The sequence below is a fragment of the Neopelma chrysocephalum genome, unplaced genomic scaffold, assembly GCF_003984885.1.
Source record: "Neopelma chrysocephalum unplaced genomic scaffold, ASM398488v2 Primary Assembly neopelma1_98, whole genome shotgun sequence".
Classification (NCBI taxonomy): domain Eukaryota; kingdom Metazoa; phylum Chordata; class Aves; order Passeriformes; family Pipridae; genus Neopelma; species Neopelma chrysocephalum.
The window spans coordinates 2,615,570-2,628,296 of record NW_020897761.1 but is presented as its reverse complement, the minus strand read 5'-3'; positions in this window follow the sequence as shown (position 1 = coordinate 2,628,296).

The window sequence follows — 12,727 nt, the reverse complement described above, 5'->3', positions numbered from 1 at the left end:
CTGCAGTGGCAGAGAGACCAGCTCATGAGTTTTCACCTCCCTCCAGCTTCCCCTGCCAGGGTTCTGTGGGCTTTCTTCCCTTTGTTCCCCGCTGCACCCTTGCAAGGGAATATTCACGGGCAGAGACAGACGGGGTGAGGAACCTCATTCACACAGAGCTGAGCGCAGAGAGGTTGCTGTGAGCGAGCTGATCTCTCTGCTCGGCAGGAGATGAACACCTGCCCCCCTCAGGGATGGGCTCCGTGCTCAGAGTTTCCCTCCCTTTCCATTGCTGGAGGGCCCTCGGCCCCAGCCCGGGGGAGGACCAGGCGTTCTACATCTCCCCACTGAACTGTTACACATTTCTGCCGCGTTCCTTAGACAGAGGACTCTGCTACCAGCGAGCGGGAGAGAAGCTGCCATCTGGGACCGCATGTGCTTTCCAGACAGATGGCTGACTATTCTAGTCGTGTTTTATTTCTAGCAATGGTTCATACAGCAACAGCGCTAGTGTGAAAATGGGATGTGACAAGATGTGTATTGCTTACACCTTCTGTAAAGTTCAGATAAAACCAAGATGTACAGAATGTAAAAAAAAAAAAAAAATCAATATAATTAGGTAATTAAGAGAAGCAAAACCCCCTGATTTAATGCTGCATTGCGTTCATGTATATTACAGACCGTGTATACGTGTGCGATATGGAACATACATATGTATGTTTCCACGTTTGTGCATGTACACAATGCAAAACGAATGAAAAATAATGAATGTATACATCCAGCCATTGAAATAAACACAGCTACCTGCTCCAGCAGGCGTTTCAGACAGAATTGCTGACAACCACACACTGTTTCACCCTCTACACTGAAGCTCCACGGGGCAGGAAACACACTCTGTTGTGCTGGAGCAGGACACAGTGCAAGGTCCTGGTTCTGCCCGTGTTCCTTAAACATTTTTTCCTGCATTCTGCATTGCAGAACACCAACACCTAGGAAGGTTATCAGTAAGAGCAGCATCACATGCACAAGTTCTTACTGGTTAAATTAGGATAATTGCCTTGCTTTCTGCAGAGCCAAGACTTCACCTCTGATCAAGGTAGGGACACATCCACAGAGAGCTTGACGCATTCCAGTGTAAAAGTGGTGAAACTCAGCTATAAAACCCATGTCCAAGTTCTTTTGCAGCTCAGGTTTCAATGAAGGCCTGAACTGAACGTGTTAAAAGCCACTGGTCACACATTTGGAGCTAGCTAGAAGCAGGCTTCCCTCCCACGTGGAGGCCCTTGGCAGCTCAGCTCAAGCATTCACATATCCCACACAGGCTCAGAAAGAGGGGAAAAGATGGCAAGAAAAGCATTAGAGACACAAGTACCTGTCCTCTGGCTGCCCAAAGGAGCCAGTTCAGATGTAATGAGCTTCTGGAAGAGGCTGCTGCTGGCCTCAGGTATGTCCAAGGTTGCTCCTTCAGCCTCAAGGAGGCACCACATGATACCCTGTGGCACTACACAGAAGAGCAAGTGGAAAAAAAGTACTAACTGACCCACATCTCAATATATATATCCCATCCAGCAAAGTCCTGTGCTCGTGGCCTCACAGCCCAGCTCCTAATGGGCTCAGGAAAAGCAGAGGTGTCCTCTGAAATAGCAGTGAGGAGCTGTTCCTATAATTAAACATTTTTTATAATGAGTTAATGCAGAGCAGCTAGTGGTAAGAGACCCAAATGCAGGGTAGCATGCTGAGGTTGTCAGCATATAAAGTCCCTGTCCCTGCAAAGTTATTACCAGATAAGTAGAGAAAAGTATGCAGCTCTCCTAATATTAAAACGCAGGATTGTGGCTCAGTAAGGGGTGAGTGCCAGCTAACACAGGAACCCTGGGCCTTGTGTGCACGAGTGTGCTATGCAGAGACATAAAATCATACTCAGAGATAAGCTTGGGGATGCAGAACAGGGAAAATTCACCTGAGAAGCAAGAGATGAGCCAGACAGGTCAAACCACTGGCTGCAGGCAGGGATCCAAGCCTGGCCAGACAGGCAAGTGAAAAACTGCCACCTCTACACCCCTCGTGACTGACTGACTCAGCAAACGGTTTTTTGCACTTTCAGGCCCCAAAGTAGAGTAGAAAGGACATTGCATGGAAACCAGACCATATTTGGGGAGTTTTGGCAACTCTGCCTTTTTGTCACTTTGCAGCTCCCTGGGTGTCACTCAAACTGGAAATCTTCAGTCCGGTTCCCGTTAGGTGTAGATGTGTTTTCACACTTCTGCCTAGCCAGGTACTTTCTGTACTGCTGATGGTTAATTACTTGAGGATGAATCACACTGCTCAGCAGGGAGGTGGGGCAGGCAGAGTTCGCTGAGCAAGTCGTGGAGTGGGGTGGGGTGGCAGGGAAGAAAACATCTCTGCACCAGGCGGGTGGGCACACGTGTACAGGATTCGGGAGGAATAAATTCAGAGAGGAATCTCAATAAATCTCCCAGCCTGGCCACTGGGGTGGGAGTTTCTTTTCCCCCTCCCCGCAACAGGGAAATTCTGCTCTTTCCATGGGGGGTGGGAAGTGGCGCAGGGCTGCATTGAAATGTAAATTCACTCAAATTATTAAGCACAAGAGAGCAGCTCCTGCCAGCCCTTTGTTCCGCAGTCAGAATGTGTAATCTAGAAGAATAAATATAGTCAGATATCAGCTAAACAAAGAGACCCGGGGCCATGCATATTCAGCGACCCTCTCCCCCAGGACATCCCTTCCCCCTTTATCAGGGAGGCTCTTTCTGCAGTCAACAATTGTAGATCAAAATGCCCTCATTAACCAGGGCTGAGCTGGAAACCTCTTGCTGCTTCACACTGAGGGTGGGTTCCTTTATTTCTCTCCAGGAGCAGAGATCTCCCTGCCCCTTTGTTTTCTCCTCTGCCCACTTTCCCTCCTAGGAGGACAGGGCAGGGGTGCCCCAGAAGCCCACCAGTGCTGCACTCCCATCAGAAAGGTGAGGTAGCCACAGGGGCTCCAGCAGCTGTGGTGGCTCTAAAACTGCCCTACACTTCGCTGAGATCTCCATCCCTCTTCCAGCAAAGGGAACTCCCCCAGCAGAAGGCAGCCAGGCTACAGGTCTACACAAGTGCCCTAAAGAGGGCAGGAGACACCAAATATACCCCCTCTGCCACTTCAGAACATATTACCCGGACTGAGTGATTACCTGGAGACTCTCAGAGATGCTTAGAAAAAAAGATCACTCAGAGAAATAATTTCAATTTTTTTTTCCCCTCAAGCTATTGACTCCCCACAGCCCAGAGGGGGCTGAAGCCACCACAGGAGCTCCAGGTGCAACAGGCTTTGCAGAGGTGCAAGTTTCACACTGTGCTGTGACTGCCTCCACTGTCCTGCCCTGTGGGAGCAGGTGACCACACTGAAGCCACGCTGGGAACTGGCTGGAAGGGGCAGGCCCTTCCACAGCCATTCCCTTACCACAGCCATTCCAGCAGCAGGGAATAGAATATAAAACAGCCAGCCGAGGTTTGCATCTGCCCCAAGCCACAAGGAGAGGTGGCTGGAGGGGAAGAAGGCACCAGGTGAGGAGGAGAGGGTGCTGTCCCCACCCACGGCCGGGGTCGTTACCTAAGCACAGCTTCTCATCTCCAGTGCTGTCAGTCTCACACCTGTCAGTACCACTAAGCCTGCTGCAGGATTTAAAAATGAGGTGGAGGAGGAGGGGAGGGGGGAAAAAAAAAAATCAATTTGACTGTTTTTGAGTTATATGAATATAATAAACCCTGAGTGTCCTGCTTTTGGATGCAGTTTGTGCTTCCAATAACTCAGCAATATATTCATTAAACAAAGAGAGGTAAAAGCAGCAAGCCATTAAAAATAAAGCACCAGGAGAGGGAAGGCCATGCAGGCTGTAAATATCTTTGACTCTTTTTCAACCTCCATTTTCTTATCCCTGCTCATTCACTAATTGACCTCTGGATCTTGCTTCTCAGAACTGTTTCCATCACTGCACTTTGTCCTTCAACCACAGATGCAACTAAGGATGTCAGGCACTCTTTAAATGCAGAATAACTCATATTATAGACCTCCAAAGGAGGAGAGAGAGAGTCCATTTCCTAGTGCTGTGATACAACACCCCCTGCACAGGGCTACAAAAACCACAACAACAAAGAGCAGGTGTTTCAGGTGAAAAAATACATCCAGTTTTAATCTGTTTATGCACTGTGCACAGACCCTCTATGCAAATATAAGAAATTCCTACCTTCTGGTATTTCAGCTTCACTGCATGAAGTCCACCCATAGCTATAAAGACAGACTCTTCTTTCTCATCCATATGGAGGCATTCTGGCCACAGGGCAGTGCTCCCATTACTGATCCAGGCAGGACTTATCTCCATCTGGCAGCCACCAGAGCCTCACATGCTGATCCAGCCTGAGGACCAGCACACATTAGCACTGAGCCATCCCACAAGGAGGATGCCCCGCTCCATGGGTGAAGGGTGCACGACCCTACAAATCCTGTAAAAATTGAGCCTCTCACATGTAGACCCTCCAAACCTAACTATGGGATCACCAGCTTTCCAGCATGGCTGCCAGGAAGCTGCCTCTGACCCATCATGTGAAGTCTGTCTCACCTTGCCCAGCCTGAAGGACCACCCCTAGCACCAGGTGTTTTAACTCCCAAATTAAATACCAACTCCAATCACATGGCACAGCAGTGATTCAGAAGACAGCACCTGGCTGGCTCAGCACCCTCCAAAAGTCTCCCTAACAGCTGGGATAGATCTCCTGCTGGTATGGAGGGAAGTGGTTACTCAGTGGGAGGCTCAACTGCATCTCTGCAGCATCTGGTTCTTCTTTGGAGCTCATAATCCTCTGCGTGGTCTCGTTTCTTCACAAGTTTTAGAAGCATCTCAGAGCATCACCCAACATGACAAAAAAAAACCCCAGCAAGTGAGACTTCCCTAACATTTCCTCTAATTAGCAAGTATGCTTGCTGAGGGAGGCAGGCTCAGTTTGGTAAGGGCATGCGGGTTTTTTTCTGCCCCAAAACCAAAGTGATGAGATTCCTCTATTCCTTGCCTGCAGGCATTCAAAATGCCATGTTTCCTCCTTTCCATGGGATTTAAAAGAGCAGCCTTCTCATGTTCTTAATCCCTCCCAAAGCTCACAGCATATGGCAGTTTTGAAGGAAATTGGGTTAAGAGCATAAAGGCTATTAGAGGAGTTTTGCTAAATACTGGCTCTGCAAGGGAAGCTACGGGCAAGGGACAGCCTGGGGATGTCACAGACCTTACTGGGCCTTGGAGAGCAGAAAGCAGGGCCAGGAGCTCAGTATTCCTGACCCTTTGACAAGTTGTCTACATCCAGTCCCTGCCAATGCTGAGCAGCAGAACAAAGAGATCAGACAAGCTCATCTCCTTGTTTTCTCTGAGAAAAAGGTGTGTTCAGCACAAGGAGGGAGGGAGAGTGCATCCCTCAGGTTCAACAAGGACCAGGTGCTGGGTCCTGCACTTGTATCACAACAAGACCCTACAGTGGTCCAGGCTGGGGGCAGAATGGCTGGAAAGGACCAGAGGTGCTGGTCAACAGCAGCTGAATTATGAGCCCAGGTGTGTCCAGGTGGCCAAGGGCATCCTGGCCTGTATCAGCAATGGTGCAGCCAGCAGGACCAGAGCAGTGATTACCCCCCCTCTTCTGGGCACTGGTGAGGCCACACCTTGAATCCTTGGGTGAGTTTTGGGCCCCTTATGAACAGAAGGACATTGAGGTGCTGGAACGAGTCCAGAGAAGGGCAATGGAGCTGTGGAAGGGTCTGGAGCACAAGTCTGATGAGGAGTGGCTGAGGGAGAGGGGAGGGCTCAGCCGGGGGAAAGGAGGCTCAGGGAGGACCTTCTCACTCTCTTACAGCCACCTGACAGGAGGCTGCAGCCAGGTGGGGGTTGCTCTATTCTCCCAGGTAACAAGCAACAGGATGAGAGGAAACAGCCTCAAGTCACACCAGGGGAGGTTTAGATTGGATATTAGGAAAAATTTCTTCACCTAAAGGGTGGTCAAACACTGGAACAGACTGTCCAGGGAAGTGATGGAATCACCATCCCTGGAATTATTAAAAAAACATGTGGACAGGGGAAATGGTTTAGTGGTGACCACGGCAGTGCTGGGTTAACAGCTGGGCTTGATCTCAGGGGCCTTTTCCAACCTTAACCATTCTATGATCCCTAGAGGTTCTCATCCCCCACATTTCCCAAGGCTGATGGGGAACTGTTCGTGGAACCTCTCCCCTCAGGCACAGCACAGGACATTAGTCAGCTCAGCCCACCCTGAGGAAGGAGAAAAACCTTAAAAGCAGAGATGTCCAAAGTCGTCCCGGTGTCGAGGAACTGCTCTCAGCCAGCCAACACCCACCTGTGTATCAAGGAGGTGATTAACAGGTGACTAACACTAGGGTTCTTTGGGTTAAACACAGAGTCTGACTGGCCACCAGTGTGCTAGACAGAAGCCTCCTGCTGCAGGGAGGGGACTTGCCACAGCCAACAGCTTTCACTGAGCAAGCCTGTTTTTAACTACAAATCAGTTAATTTAAAGAAAGTGCCACCTTCTTCCCTTAATAATGAACAGCTTTTCTCTCACTGTGATTTCACAATGGTGCAAGCTCAGCTGAATATAAGTCAGAAGCAAAAGAGAGCAGAATCTGGCCTCAGCTACTTCTATTTTTTCCCCTAAACAAAGGCACATCTGATCAGAACTCTCCTTTTCCATCTACTCATCACTGGTAGTAGGAGACATTTTCAGAGCAGCCCAGTGCCTGGACAGTTTCACACAAGATTTCTTACGCTGCATTTTGCAGGAGCGTCTGGAAGTTTATCAAATGCTCCTTTATCCCCAGATATCCCCTGACCCATGCACGGGTACACGAAGTCACCCACAGATTTGACACGAAACCATTAGAGAGGAAAAAAATAATTCAAGGCCTCTCAGTCTGGCTCATCAGTGAATATTAATTTCTATTGTCATGCAGTTGACTTGTAGATCAACCGGATCATTAACTCAGACCTTTTGTGCAGTAACATTACACGATGCTGCGAGTTACTTAGACACCACGGTGTTTCCTGCACTCCCACTCTACAAATGCAGAGTTCTGCTCCCAAGAAAAGGGTGGCACAGCTCGAGTCCACCCAACTATCAAGTGATGCTCCACATGACTGTCCTGGCTATGTGCATGGAATTTGCCAAAATAACCACACCATGCTAACCTCTCTAGCCAAATATTGCCTTATGCTGGATAGCTTATTCCCAGATGTACTGGAATGGCTGGACTAATGAAAGCCCTGGTTCCCCCAAGATGAAGGTATTCAGTTTAAAAAAGTTTACAGGTCTAGGCAAAAGGCTGAAGTTTTAACTAAGGATTTGTGGCCCTGCAGAGAATAAACTGTAGTTTCAGGGAGCGAACAGATCTATATCGATTTACAACATCAAAAGGCTCAGATCTTGTCTCTTTCATATCTATAAATAATAAGTATTGACTATAATAAACCAATTGAGAACATACTGCTGGATCTCAGGCTGCTGTGAATACTGAATTAGTGATGTGAAGCACAGCTTGTTTACTTCCCAGGCTGTTGCTGCCGTGGGTGTCCCACCTTGCCGAGCATTCCTGATCATCCTCCTGAAGAAAGGCACAGGCATCCATAGTCTCTGCTGGAAGCTCTCATTTGCTTTTTCTCCAGAGAGGAGCAGTGAAGTTAAAAGCCAAGGTGCTTTCAGGCACTAAGGAATGCTGGCATAAGATGTGAATTCACCTGGGCAACTTGCAGCAAGTCGAGACCTATGGGATTTTATGGAGATCCATAAAAGGAGCTGAGCATTTTCATCCAACTCTCCTTGTCTGGGAATGGACTCAGTGCAGACACTCTCACAGCCAGGTCAGGATCAGCTGGGCCCAGTGTTCAGCTCTGTGCCTCCTGCCAGAGCCCTGCCCAGGAGAGGATGTTACCCCACTGCAGGAATGCACCTGTGTGTAGCAGCAGTATTTTAACCTCCAGAACAGCCAAAAGGGGCTTAATTAACCCATTAAAAAAAAACATAAAAATGGGTTTCCCTGCAGTGCTGCTACTCAGACCAAGTTTTTCTCCTTTCATAGGCAGTCTCCAGGGCTAAACGAAGAGAATTCTGCTATGGATAAGACTGTGCAGGGACTAGGAATGAACGAAACAGAGGAGCTGCAGATTAAGGTTATTTGCAGGACGTGTTGGCAGGAGTGCAGGGCGAGAGTGAACTGCAGAGAAACAGAGCTCAACCATCCTGTCCTGCACTCTCCTTCGGCTGCGCCTCTTCAGCCCCTAGTGCTGTGCTTCTGAGAGCACAGTCTTTTTGCAGGGGAAAAGCAGCCCGAGGTATTACAGAGCGGGTTCGGAGACGGGCACAATAGAAAGAAGGCGGCCCTGGAGAGGTACAGGGGCTCCATTTCCAGTTCAACAGCGACCTCTGCTCCCAGCAGCCCGAAGCGCGGATGTCTCAGCTCATAGCTCAGTTTAGGGACACCTTCAGATAGATCATTTTGGTCTGTTTTACCTATGGGGAATAAGGACACATCTTTCACACGTGGGCAACCACCGTGACCTTCAAATCCCATCAGACGGAGCCCAGGGCTTCACAGCCCCAGCAGTTGTTAAAGCAGCCTAGGATTTACCTTCTCCTACTTGGCTGATATTTAACCAGATGCCAAGAGAGACAAGGACACCTGGTTTCTAAATGGATTGTTTTCAGCATACCCCAAGAGGGAATATAGATATATGTACACTCTCTCTCTCTCACACACACACACACACACACACGAGACTTGCATGGAATCTCTTGCACAGAGCTATGTAACCGAGACAAACCAGAAGAAGGGTGCAGCTCCTAAACTTACCAATTGCCCCTTGAAGGCTGGGGGCAGCACTCAGATACCACATACAGCAAATCAGTTTGAACTTTCCAGCCTGCAGAACCATTCCCAGTATACCAAGGCTAAAAGATCTGCCACAGCTTCTCCAAGGAGGGCATCCTTAGCTCCCCCTCCTCTGCTGGTCTCAACTCACAACTCCCACATCACAAGCTATGGAAAGTCCAGGACTCTTCTGACACTCCACAAAACATCAAGCCAGATCACAACTCTCAGCACTGCTGGAGTTCCCCACTCTCACAGCAGCTGAGAGGGGAGAATCCCATAGAAAATCCCTCCTGTGCTGTGCCAGGAGTCCAGCATTAAGATCCTCTGTCAGGCTGCAGAAATCAGTGATAGTTCTCACTTCGGCAACTCACTCAGTTTTGGGCTAAGCTAGGACAGAAAAGGGAGAATCCACACCTTGCAAGCTCCAGACATATTTTAAAAGCTCACCAAAATATTAATAATAAGCTAAATATCCTAATGGTATTGGGTAAAACAGCTCTGCATGGGAAAGCTCTACCCTGCTCCTCCTTTCTCCAAGCCCATTCACACAATTGTACCATAAGTCATTGTGATAATTCTTTGAAAAAGCAACTAAGAAAATAAAGGTCAGTTTAAAATACCCTCTCAGCTGTAGATTAAAAAAAAAAATCAAGCTAAAATAACTGTTTTGAGTAAGACAGAGGATCTATAAAGCAACTTGAAAATTGCTGCAGTCAAGAGTGTCCAAAGCTTGCACAGAAGTTGGCAGAAAACAGTGAAAAAGGTCTCTGCAGTTCCTGAAGATTGTATGTGCTCACCTCAGATATAGTTAGATATATTTTTTTAAAAAAATTTACAAACATCACCTTAACTATAAATAATTGTTTTGTATTGGTGTTTCTAGGAAGTATTTACATCAACTTTAACAGATACTTAGGAGAAAGTTTGTCTCTTTTTTTTTACAACTTCGTGTGGCTGAATTGCTGCTCTGTTGATACTCTCAGTGTGATCTCAGTTGTGTCCACAGGACTGCACCTGCATCAACGCTCCCCTCACACAGAACTCCAAACAAACATCAAGGCAAGAGTCCAAACAAGGGCAGAGATCTGCAACAAATGAAGCTGCAGTTCGCCCAAAAATATTTATGTACAGACTCCTGTGTAAGTCTATATACATCTCTGTCTAAAGACCTTACATAAACAAGGTCCTTACAGATGGGTGCATTATTAAAAATGAGGACATTAACCCTTCTCATATTAACCCTTCTCTCCTGTTTTGTCTAAGAGATGGTTTGTCAGGTTTGCCTTTCAGAGCTCCAAGGTAAGATGTTCTGCTTCACCAAAACCAAGAGCATCCGGAGGTGGTCGTGCCCTTGTCTCAACGGTCCTCACCATCCCTAATGGGAACAGGTAGAGGTGCATTAGCATCCATTCAATTTTCAGCACTTAGACTTCATAACTCTTCCCATTTTGTCACTCTTAATATTTATAAGACACCTAGAAAATGATTGATCTTCCTTCGGACCCCTTGTCATTCACAGTTGCTTATCTCCTCTGTGTAGGGGGCAATCAACAGATTTATAACAGCCCATAAAAGTTGTTACCAAAAGTACAGTTTCTTTGTGTGTGATAATTTCTAATAACTCTCAGGCATGATAGCAATTACTGACAAAAGTCAGCCTCTGTTAATAGAGTTTATCTCGGTTCATCATATATCCTTTGTCAGTGGAAGCATTTTGACAAGCCTGGGGTTAATTAAAACCGAGAAGACAATAAAATACACCTAATCAAACATTACAGGTACAGAAATCAATTAGCAGATTTATGGCACTTTGGAGCCCTCTATAACGTGCAAAATTCAAAGAAACTGTCAGTTCCATCCCCCCCAAGACAGTGTAATTGAATTTCTAATTGAAACTATTTTTCAATAGGTAACACAATCTGCAAAGTTTGATTTGCATTAAAGTGGCATCTGAAGAGGACAGAGAAATCTAAAAAAAAAAAAAAATAAAGAAATCCCATGCTGCTCCTGTTATTACCAGCAATAATTATTATTATTATTTGCATATTTAAAATTTTGCTAAAGCCCTTTAGAATCAATGGAGTGGCCAAGTCTTTGCCAAGATAGCTCTAGAGACCAAGATTTCTGCAGGAAGAGTTCATTTGGATCAGAAAGGGGAAGAACAAAATTCAGGGTGGGCAGAAATATGATGGGCGTAAAACCATTTGGGCCTGGTGATCAGCAGAACAAATTCCAGGTGATTTTTTTTGATGGTCTGTTACCAGTGGCATCCCTAAGGGATGGACACTGGGACCAGGATGATGGGACAGAGCATCTCAGCAGGTAGGGAACACCAAAACAGCAGGGCAAGCTGTGTGCTGGAGGATAGCTGACAGGAACCTCATGGCATTCAGAGACAAATTCCTTCACTGAGCTGTTTGGCTTTTGTCTCTCACACAAGCAGTGCAGGTGTTGCCAATTTAGGCACAATGGCCACACGGATCATCATAGAAGCAGCACAGTTCAGGTGGGAGAGGACCTTTAAGAAGATCATCCAGCTCCAAACTGGTTCTCGACAAGAATAACAAAACAGATTATAAAAGGCCAGAGTGTAAAACCCCCGAGCTTGTTGTTCCACAGTGTTTCTCTCTGAAATGCAATGAGACAGAGCAGAGACATGCACAGCTATACAGTCTAATTACATACAGGACTGCTCAGTATATATTATCTATATTTTACACTGCTTCATTTCTTCAGCTGCTCGCAAGCTATCTCTCAGTAATTTACTGGGAAATAGGAAAGACTAGAAATGAAAAGTCAGGAGAAATGAAGACACAAGGTCAACATAAAGCTTTCCAAGTACTTGCATCTCTTTCAGTGCAGTGAACCAGAATAACTTCCGAGTTCAGCATTCAGATGTCTAGAATTGGTTATCAACAAAAGTATGTTACTTAAAATGAAATATTAACTGTTTGCTTAGTTCTTATTAAAATATTCATTAAATTTTTTAATGTTATACAATGAAACAAACAAAAACCCCCATGAAAATTGGTTTTATTCAAATATTACTCCGATGATAGCAAGTCCAAACTCCATCTCTCACTGGGTCCTGCTTCCTGAGAACCTCAGCAGAAATAAAAGTAGAAGATACTACACTTCAAAAACAAAATTCTGGGCAAAACATAACAGCAAAGAGAAAAGTATGAAGCAGTAGCAAAATGGGGCTTTCTAGTGATTTTCTCCTATTTTAAGGAAACTGTGGGCAGATGGACAAGGCTCTCACATTCCACCCAGTTTTACTTTACTACTCTCTGAACAGCACCTCATCTGGAAGAAAAGTACCTGCTGAGAACACATCTACCGTATCTTCATAAAGCACTGAACCTTATCCAGAGTGGAAAGGCATTCCCAGGCAGCCAGCTCTGCAGGATAAATCAGCAAGCAAGGCACAGGGAACATTGGCCACCTGCAATAGAGATCTTTACAAAAGGAGCGAATCCCCTACGTTACCAAAGACAGCTTTTCATCTGGATATCACTCGCTGTGAAATTAAATCCTGGCACATTTGGGAAATGGTCCATGGAGAGGTGATTAATTCTATTAGAGGATGTGGAGGGAACTCACTCTTATTTCCTCTGTTAAGGAACAGAGAGTCCAGAATTCAGACTGTAACAGTGTTCCTTCTGGAGTGGCTCCTTGAAACTGTCACTGTCATGGACAGGGTTACTATTATGTGTCTGTGCCTGTGAGAAGTGACCTTAACTTCTGCATTTCCCAACATTTTGGAAGTTTGAAGGCTTTCTCCAGCTCTCCCCTCCCATAGTGGCTCCATGGAGATGTACCTGCAACTGC